Consider the following 10,406-nt stretch of genomic DNA (forward strand, 5'->3'; position numbering starts at 1 on the left):
AATAGTGGGGGAGGGAAAAATGATTTGCCTCCCACAAGTCCCGGAGGGATCCCACTTGTAAAAATCTGTCTTCACTCACCAGAGCTGTAGAGCAGCTCTGTCTAACAGAGCTCTGATGATGTCTATTGCCTCAGAGTGCTTTGTGAAGCTGAAGATCTCTGCCATTCTCAGCAGAGTTTGTTTTTGCAAGGCTAAAGCGTTTTGGTTTGTAATCTCATTTTTTGCCATCAGTCACTGCAGGTGACACCCAGTGGTAATAGAAGGGCCTGGGATCCCTGGATTTTATGGCCCCACTCGGCAGCATTTCTCTTTTAGCGGGGACATAAATTTTCTCTCTCTTTTGTGGGCGTGTGTGCAGATTTTGCAAAATTAGTTGCCTTTTTGCAAACTGCTCTATATTCTGAGCGGTGCCTTTGGGGTCTGGGGAAGAGCCTGGCAGAGGAAGCTTAATGAGGGTCCTGCATTTTGCTGGGAACGGCACAGTGGCATGTTGGCAAGGCCTTGACAGCTTCCAAATGAAATAAGTTTTTGGGGTCTTGTTGAAGTGACCTTGACTGTATATCACAAACCCAGCTCTTCGCTTTGGACATTTGTTTTTTGCCTTAGAACAGGACTAGGGCTAGACTAAGAGAGGGAAGGGAGTTGAAGCTTCTGCAGAAGAGATAGGGAAGGTGGGGGAGGGGCTTGCATGGATGCCATGGGATTGTGGGAGAGACTGAGAGGCATATAGGGTTGCCAAGTCCATCTTCCACCCCCAGCGGGGAACTTTGGGGGTGTTCCTGGAGGGGGCGGGGCATTCCCGACATGATGACATCATGTTGGGGACGTTCGCCGCCCTCCCCGCCCGTGCGCCAGATCTCCAGAAATGGCAGTTCCCTGCACTTAAAGGAGCCGGCGTTTCCCTTTTAAATGCAGGAGCCGGCGTTTCCCCTTTAAGAGCAGCCGCATTTCCCTTTTAAGAGCACGAAGCTGGCATTTCCCTGCAAGTGTGCGGAGATGAGGCTTGGGAGGAAACACGGGTTCCACACACTTAAAGGGAGAGAGATGGGTGGCTCTGGGTGTTGGGGGTGGGGCTTCCCCCCAAAATGGGGGACCCCTGGCAAACCAGGGGGTTTAGCAACCCTGAGGCCTAAATGGCCCTATGGGAGCAGAAAGCTTTTGATAAAATCAGTAAGAAGAGTGAGACAACTGGCTGCATTCAGATATCATGAGCAAGCCATAGTTTATTCTCAGGGAAAGTGAGCCAGAAATCCTTGAGCTCATGTTCTTCCTCCCTCTTCCTATCACCTGCTGTGCTGATTTCTGATTTCAGAAGTCTTCATTCTAATGGCAGTTTGTTGAAAGGTCCAAATAAGATAGCTCAACAAACTGCAGTTTGTTGATTGCCTACAATCCAGGATTCTAAACCAGAACTAAACATAGAGAGTGAGACATGAGGCCTGGCTTGAAAATTTGAGTCTGTGACAAAAAACTGAGGACTGTCAACTGTCTTGGCAAAAGGCATGGTTGAGTTTGAGACTTATGTGGCACTAGCAAACCTCCCAGATTCCACAGGCAAAAACTGGGACATATTTGTAACACCTCTGGTCTCATACTAAGGATCACTGCTCAAGCTTTGAATGCTCTACTCCTCTTTCTGTACATTTATTCCTTTACACCAATCTACTTTCAAAGTTAGAACGGTGTTTGTTCTTTTAGGGAATGATATTTTGGAGAACACAATTGTCCCGCAGCAGGATAGCAACAGCTCAAAATAGACTTCAGGCACTGCGGTATGTGGAATGTCAGGTGGCGTGCAGAATGGTGCCTTACTGTTCATACATGTGCATTGTCAATGGGGACTCCCTACTTCAAGATTTACTTTCTAGAAATCCTGAGGGGACAAGCTGAACTCCAAAGAAGATTAGCAAGTCACACTACACAGCTTAATAAAATATCGCTGAAAGGCAAAAATAGGGACAAAAGGCAGAAAGTGATGAAAAAGAGAAAGTTACCAGAAAATTGGGATTGTGGATGTTGCAGGACTAGTAAAGCTGTGACGAAGGCTGCATGTTGGAATTGCAAGTTGCTTACACTTCAGTCATTACAGAGTTAAATGTTGTTTGTTAGGAAACAGGATGTTACGTTACACAGAGGTCATTTCAGGGGGGAACGTGGGGGATTGCAGTTCCCCAGGGTGAGGTACGGGGGGCGGGGCACATGACGAAGTCCCGCCCCCTGCTTCCGGCCGCCCCGCTTCCGGCCCTCATTCAGCCAGGAGGAGGCAGGAGAAGAAGGAGGGTAAGTTGCTTCCTCCCGGCCTCTTCCCACCCCTGCCTGCCTGGGGCCAGGGAGGGCCTTCGCGGGGCTTCCTTGCACTCCCGCCGGCCTTGCTGGTCCACCACCGGGCCCCTCATGGGGCTCGGCAGTGGAGCTGCAAGGCCGGCGGTGGCGGCCGGGACCGTTGGGGGCGGGGTGTGTGGCCTTATGACACATTTCCGGTGATGTCAGGGGGTGTGGCCTTATGACACACTTCCGGTGATGTCAGGGGTGTGTGGCATATGCTAATGAGTTATGCTAATGAATTCTCCTAGCTCTTTTTCTACGAAATGACCCCTGACGTTACATAATGTATTAAACGGCAGGAAAGTTTGTGGGAGTTGTTTATCCTAATGAAGTGACCTGTAACCTTTGTATTGGTCAACTAACATCTTGTTTGTAGAAATGCTTCGATCTAGCATTAATGTATTCACACGTTTATGGCCCTTTGTGTGAACCAAAGAGGTCGTTCTGTTCTAGAAGCCAAGAGAGAAAGAAAGATGCAGCTGTTAGCATATATTACTGAGAGTAACTGCAAGTATGTAACCTTTTATTTTATTTCTTTTATCCAAAGTACCATACCCATGTTTTATTTTGTTTTTATAGTAAAGATATTTTTCTTTCACTAAGTGTGGCTCCTGTGTTCGCAATACAGCCATCGGCCTTGAATTAAGAATCCCAACACTGCATCAAGACAGGCTTTTCCAGGGCAACTGTTCTGCTCAAGCCAATTCTCGTTTGGGAAACTCCTGGAGAAGTACTTGGGGAGGGCAGAGGGGAGGGAGCTCAGTGGAGATGTGATGCTTAGAGTTCTCCCTCTGAAATTACTATTTCCGCTGTATCAGCTGTGATTCTGGGAGAACTCCAGGATCTAACTGGAGGTTAGTAACTCTATAAGCGATGTAATATGCCTGTTCACCCCAAACAGATCTCCTGCCCTTCTGCAAGCAGTAGCAGTTGCAGTCCTGAGACAAAGGCAAGTGATGCAAACTTCTCCAGCTGAAGGTGTGCAATACACAGAATCCAAAGTGCATCAAAGAAAGGGGAGTTAGCAAGTACTGCCTTTCAAATGTGATGAGTTAAGGGTGTTTTTTTTGTTGTTGTTGTTGTTGTTGTTAAATTATGGATGTGTGCGTGGGGCTAGAGTAGAAATTGTTTAGAGACAATCAGGTCAGTCCAGAGAGAAGAGATCCCCAAGGCATGAGGACCTTGGATGGAGTCTGGCTGCACGTTAATTAATGCATGTTTAGTGGAGATGCTCATTCCCATCCATTCTGTCTTGCTACTGTTAATGCCTTACACCTTCTTGTAGAATGATTATTGGTGGATCGGTGCTGTCATGTTTATCTCATGGTAGCTGCTGATGTCAGAGGGCAAGCATGGTTTGTGTAACTATCACTAGCACCTTGCATCTTCGATTCCCAGTCTCCAAGTTCTTTCTACCCACTGCCTTTACATTTTCAGCATTTCATTAATGATCCCTTAAAATTTAAACACAATTTGGTCGTTATTTTTCTTTCCAAGATCCTTTATCTGCCCTAGGCCCTATCCTAGGCCAGTTTGGTGTAGTGGTTAAGTGTGCGGACTCTAATCTGGTAGAGCCGGGTTTGATTCCCCACTCCTCCACTTGCACCTGCTGATGTGACCTTGGGTCCGTCACAAGCTCTGGCACAGCTGTCCTTGAAAAAGAGCAGTTTGTGTCAGAGTTCTCTCAGCCCCACCCACCTCACAGGGTGTCTGTTGTGGGGAGGGGAAGGGAAAGGAGTTTGTAAGCCGCTCTGAGACTCCAAGTGAAGGGCGGGGTATAAATCCAATCTCCTTCTCCTCCTCCTCCTCCTCCTCCTTGCTTCCCGTAACCTTTGGCTGTTTGAGCATCCACAGATGCTTGAACTAGAGCTGCTCTCACAAGAGACCCATTAGAAATTACTCCACGGAGAAGGTGATCAACCTGTGATGGATGAGAGTAATAAATTATTACTAGGATGACATTCTTTGATTAAGCTAAGTGCCAACCATGGCACCTCAGACTTATTTATTTATTATTATTTTTAAAAGAAAAAAAATTAATAATCTGATCATGATTCAGGGCATCTCTTCCTAAAGAACCTTTCACTAAATTAAAAAAAAAAAAGCTGCTCTATGGGCCTTTGAAGCGCAGCAGAAGGGACACTGCAGCAGCCAGCTCCTTCCAGGCAACCTCCTGCCCCATAATGGCTACCCTTTACTTTGCTGACACACTAGTTACCCCTCTCCAGGGGTCGGTTTCTTTGTGTTTCTTATCCATGTGTGTGGCTGTATTAAACTCACACTCCTCCTGAGCCATGGAATTCCCCTTAGAATGGTTTTTTAGCCATTCACTAATATGATTATTGTTCCTCAGTCCTTATTATTTCATATCCCACATTGCACCTGTACATAATTAAAGCATCAGTCATCAATGTATTTCAATGCAGTGTAGTGCTGTGCATTTAACTCTAGTCCATTTTGAATGAAGACACAGAAACTGCGTTTGGCAGACCAGCAGAGGTACTCAGCTGAGTGCTGTCCACCAGCCAACTCTCAAAGGTTTCTACATGGTCAGCTCATATATGGTCCTAACATATGTGTGTTACATGAAGGAGAAACTGGGAGCAAGTCTTAGCATACATGCTTCACTGCACCTAGACATTTTGGATGAATCAGAACTTATACCTTGTATATTAGTGTATGAAAAGGTTTCATCTATATGATCCATTTATCCAACCCATAATAAATGACTCATGTCAGTAGGACCTTCTCATGAATGAATGCATGTATTTAGGGCATCCAGCCACCATGTTTATGGGACAGGAGTATGTTCAAGTCCAACATTCACTCCTACAGCCTATGGCTTGAAGAATGTACATGTTGGGGCCATGCATGAGCTACCTGTGGGCAGAGTGAGATTTTTGTTTAGAAAGAACCGTACTTGTTGGCATGTCCAGTTAACCAGAACAAAAAGCATTTATTTAGAAACTTGCGTTACCGGGGGGGGGGAGGGGAGAGAGAGAGGTTTAAACTTCTAGCTATATGGCTCCCAGGAAATGATGAGTGAGGAGAAACAGGAATGTTTTAATTATTTATTTATTTAGATCTTTTTTAAATTGCTGCTTACCCAGAGGTTCTTGTGGTGTCTTACAAGACTTAAAACCACATCCTAATAAATAAGTTAAAGCCAGCAAAACAAATAATGTATATAAAATATATGACACAGGACCATGCTACTACCAAACCAGCCCACAACATCTGTTTAGTTTCCAAAGGCCAACCTGAGCAATTTGGCCTTACAAGTCCTGGGTAAACTAAGCAGGGTGCAGGTGTCATCAGAGAGTGCATTCCACAGGGGCCATCACTGAGAAAGCCCTTACCCTGGTGACGGCTAACCAAACCATCCTGGAGCTGGGCACCTGCAAGAGGTCCCAATAGGATAACCAAGGGGGGAGCAGGGGTTTTTTAATGGGAGAGGTGGTCCCATAGGTATGGTCTCAAGCTGCAGAGGGTTTCAAAAGTTAATACCAATACCTTTAATAGGAACTGGAACCTAATTGGTAGCCAGTGCAGCTGCCACAAAACTGGGTTAATATGAGGGGACCATAATGTTCCAGTCAGCATCCTGGCAGCCACATTCTGGACCACATGCAGTTTCAAATGCATTTTCAAGGGTGCTGTTGTTGTTCAGTCACACAGTCAAGTCCAACTCTTTGCAACCCCATGGACCACATCACGCCAGGGCTTCCTGTTCAAGGGTAGCACTATGTAAAGCAAACTGTAGTAGTCCATTGATGGTTCCATGGATCAATGTGGCAGGGTCTGAGCCAAACAAATAGGTAGCCAGTTGGTGAGCCTGGCGTACATGGAAAAAAAACCACCGAGTGCAGTAGCATATACACGAGGGGTATGCATAATAATAAAAAAAAATCGGGTCCATTGGACCCCAAAAATATTGGTATTTTCCGATGTTCCCAAAACCCAATATCAGTATGAGTTAAGGGAAGTTAAACGCCTTCTCCCTTCACTCGTGGAGGTGTGCCACAATGGCGGCATGACTCAGGGAGTAAAGGGAAGGCATTTAATCTCCACAAATGAAGGGACGTTAAATGCCTTCTGTCACACGAGCCCGACGACGACCCATCGTCCTCCTTGTTGCTCGAGCTCGGCCGTCCTTCAGCCTCCGCCACCCTGTCAGCTGTCCCCTTTTTGACTCCGGAGGGTGGGCCTCAGACACCTGGACGTGAAGGCTGGTTACTTCACCGCGTCCTTCTAACCACCCCTGCTGACTGTAGCTCGGCCCTCTCTCTTGCAGCAGCTCTCAGTCAGGAGTCATCCCCGGCCTCCTCCGTCATCCTCCCTTTTCTCCTCCCTGCCTCCCGTCCCGTGCTCCCCCACTCCTCCCCTGGCTGTCCGCCCACCGTGGCCCCGCCCCCGTACATAACCGTTCACGCCGGTCCCTGGGGAGACTCCTTCCTCTCCCCTTGCTGGGGCCTCCGGCCTCGGTGCCCGTTGGCGCGGCCGTGCCCGGGTGCCGGGCCGCGGCCACGGCACAGCCAGAGGTCCTCCTCCCACCTGAGTCTCCCCCCCTCCTGCCGACTGCCGAGGAAGGGAGGGTTTGCCCTCCTCCCCTCCTCGTCCCCGCTGGTGGCCGTTCACTGCCTCGCGACCCGGCCCATCTCTGAGGGCGGGGCGGGGGGTCCAGCATCTCGTCTTCCCTGCCCGGCTCCTTCGTCCCCTGCTGTTCCCTTCACCACGCTGGTGAGTCCTGTGGAGCCCTTCTTCTCCGTCCGGCCTCGGGTCGGGTCTTGGGTTTCTCCCGCTGGGAGGGGGCCGGGAGTCCCGCTCTCGGGACACCTTCTCCCTTCACTTGTGGAGTCATGCCACTGCTGCAGCATACCTACATGAGTGAAGGGAATGTGTTCTCCAAGCTGTGCCACCACAGTGGTGGCGCGACTCGGCAATATAACTGGCCTGAATAAAAGCTGAATAATATCAGGTTTTATTTAGGCCAGCTGTGTCAGTAGCTGAATCATATTGTCTTATCTGCATTCAGCTTAATAAATACTAAAAAAATACCAATAAGGTATTTTTCGGATATTTATTCTATTTGGTTTATACTGAACACACACCCCTAACGGACATTCTGCAGACAAAACAAGGAAGCACAAAGTAGTTTATCTAACTAGCTTTGCTGCCCTCTGTAGGAGCTGACTTCTTTTGCATACTTGATATTGTACATTCTAACATGACTTTAGTTTCGACTGGAGCTCCAGAAACATCATCTCCATCCTAACTCCCCAAATTGCTCAGCCCATTCAGCATCAGGCCTTCAACACAGAGCTGTTTATTTATTATTCATTTATTTATTTAATGCATTTTTATCCCAATCTTCCTCCAAAAGCTCAAGGGTGGCATATGTCAATTTTTCCTTCTCCATTTTACCCTCACAACAACCCTGTGAAGTATGGTGGGCTGATAGAAAGAGTAGGGTTGCCAGCCTTCAGGGGGCAATTACAACTGATCTCCAGATGGCAGAGATAAGTTCCCCTGGAGAAAATTATTGCTTTGAAGAGTGGACTTTATGGCATTATACCCTGCTTAGCTCTCTCTCTTACCAATACCTTACTCTCCACAGGCTCTACTGTGATGAAAAGTAAAGGTAAAGGTTCCCTTGCTCGAAAGCCAGTCGCATCCGACTCTAGGGTTGCGGTGCTCATCTCCGTTTCAAAGCCGAAGAGCCAGCGCTGTCCGAAGAAGTTTCCGTGGTCATGTGGCCGGCATGACTAAACACCAAGGCGCACGGAACGCTGTTACTGTGATGAACTGACCTCAAAAACCAGGATGCTTAGTACAGCAAACTCAGAGAGCTGGGAGATTAGGGGTTAATGCCTCATTGAAAAGCAGTTTGAGTGACAGGCTGCTGCCTGCTTGCACACACACCCCTTCTCTCTGATTGGTCAGCACCAGCTGAGGTGGGTTTCATAAAATCTTATGAGTTTTGTCAGCGTCAGTCATCATTCGGATTTTGACCTGGCAGTTGTCAGTCAAGAGGAGGTGTGTGTGTGTCAGTCTGAGGGAAACAGACAAGTCACTGGAAAGTGAAAGGACACAACTCCTAACCTTTACTGTACACCAGTGCATTTTGGGAGAAGTTCAGAAAGAGCTTGACATCTAAGTGTCAGCACTAGCTGAATTCAGTTTGTTCACTGTCTCCAGAACTGGGGTTTAGGTTTTCCAGAAGAGGTTTGGTAGTTAGTGGAAAACTGCCAGCCTAGCCAAGCAGAAAAGGGATATTGCTCCTAGGAAAAGGAGGATACTCTTTACCTAGTTAGTCAGAGGGATCAGTTCAGAAGGGACCTCTGGTATGAGAAGTGAAAAGGGAAAGGGTATTAGACTCCTCAAGAGTACAGAAAGAGAAAGTTATAATTCCAAAAGGGAAATATAGATATACAGGAAGAAAGTTCTAACTTCCAGAAAACTGAGATATTGTTGTGAAACTGTGTTGCTGTAAGAAATCTCCAAGACAAACAAATCTCTCACAGTAAAGAACAAAGTCTCTTAGAATTCAAGCTTTAAGTATATTCTGTTGACTTTCTTATAAAGAACTACAGTTTAAAGAACTCATCATCCCCTGCCCTATTCCTGTTACAGTTGTGCTTGTTCATTAAAATCGACTTTTTTGTTTCAATGTGACTTTGTGTTAAGTGCCATTTCCAAAGGGGTTTTAGAAGAGGGCTCCTGCTGTGTTACGATAAAAATATCTGGCATGAGAAAAAGCCAGATAACTTCTGTAGCGCTGGGTGGGACACAAGAAAGTTATAAGTTTATAATTCAAACACTCTACTAAGAGGCTGCTCAGTCAGAATGGTGAACAGTGTTTTGGCGGGAAAATCTGCCTCACATAACAGAATTTCCAGAAGTAGATCATACTTATACTGTGAGATTCCCAAGTTTGGGGAAAGGCCAAAAGTTCACCTCAACAATAAAACTTTGGCCAATAACTGTTCATTGCACTCTGATTCTTTAGCCAGCTTTCCCCAGAAACTAGGCTTTGAGACAGCACACTCTCCTGAAACAGGACTCCTCAAGTGTCACTATCTGGAGGGTTAAACCTTTTCTCAAACCATTTACTATTTTAGCTCACTTACAGGCAAAGCCAGGCTCTGAGACAGCATCACTCCAGTCTGACTCTCTGAATGTTCAGATCCTATCTGACAAGACAGATAGTATATATGACAGTGCAGCAGATTTGTTTTCTTACTCTTCCCTCCTAACTAGCTTGTTCAGCCTGCTATGGGTCCTGATTGGCTGTTAGCTGCTCTCAGCACAATCCAAACAGACATACAGGGATTGGTAATGGATAGAAAAGGCAGACCCTTGCCATCATCATAGTCACCCCCAGCAAGCTGCTTGAAGCCTTCATAAAGAGGATAGGAAAGATGGCAGTCCTCTCTAGGAATCACCAAAAAATCTATAGTTTTAACATAGAGGCAAAGTACGTTCCCTCCTCACACCAAAGTGACATCATGGTATTGCCAACATTACTCCACTCCCATGTCCCTGCTCTCCCCAGGTCTCCCACTGGTTACCAGCTGGTTGCTTATCTCTCCCTTATATATAATTGAGTAAGATGCAGCATCACGCAGCGGAGAGAAAATGCGCACCAACAGTGTTTGGAGGCTTGAACTGTCCGTCAGAAGGTCCCCCAGCTTCCATTGGCTGTGTCGCCTAAGTCCCACCTCAAAACACAAAGGCTGTAGCCCTGCCTCTGCACCCGGTCCCCTCAAACATCAGGCTACTGCTGACAACCACCTGGTGGGTGAATGGAACCGGGGAGCACTTGAAGAGCGGCAGCGATAAGCCACTCGCCGCCACCCGACTCCACCCCCCCCAACTAGCCAGGGCTGGAGGGAATCAGTGGAAGGCCGGCTTTAATTTTCGCTGCTCCCCCCCACCTTCGCCAGCTTTCTGGGGGCAGCAGGCGAGGGGTGGCGGCGGTGCTGAGCCAACCCCCAACGCCCCTTTTCCCCACTACCCCCCCTTCCTCACTCTCTCTTCCTTTTTCCCTATCTCCCTTCATTCTTTCCCTCTCTCACTTT

The sequence above is a fragment of the Gekko japonicus genome, unplaced genomic scaffold, assembly GCF_001447785.1.
Source record: "Gekko japonicus isolate JY-2015 unplaced genomic scaffold, Gekko_japonicus_V1.1 scaffold704, whole genome shotgun sequence".
NCBI classification, from domain to species: Eukaryota; Metazoa; Chordata; class Lepidosauria; order Squamata; family Gekkonidae; genus Gekko; species Gekko japonicus.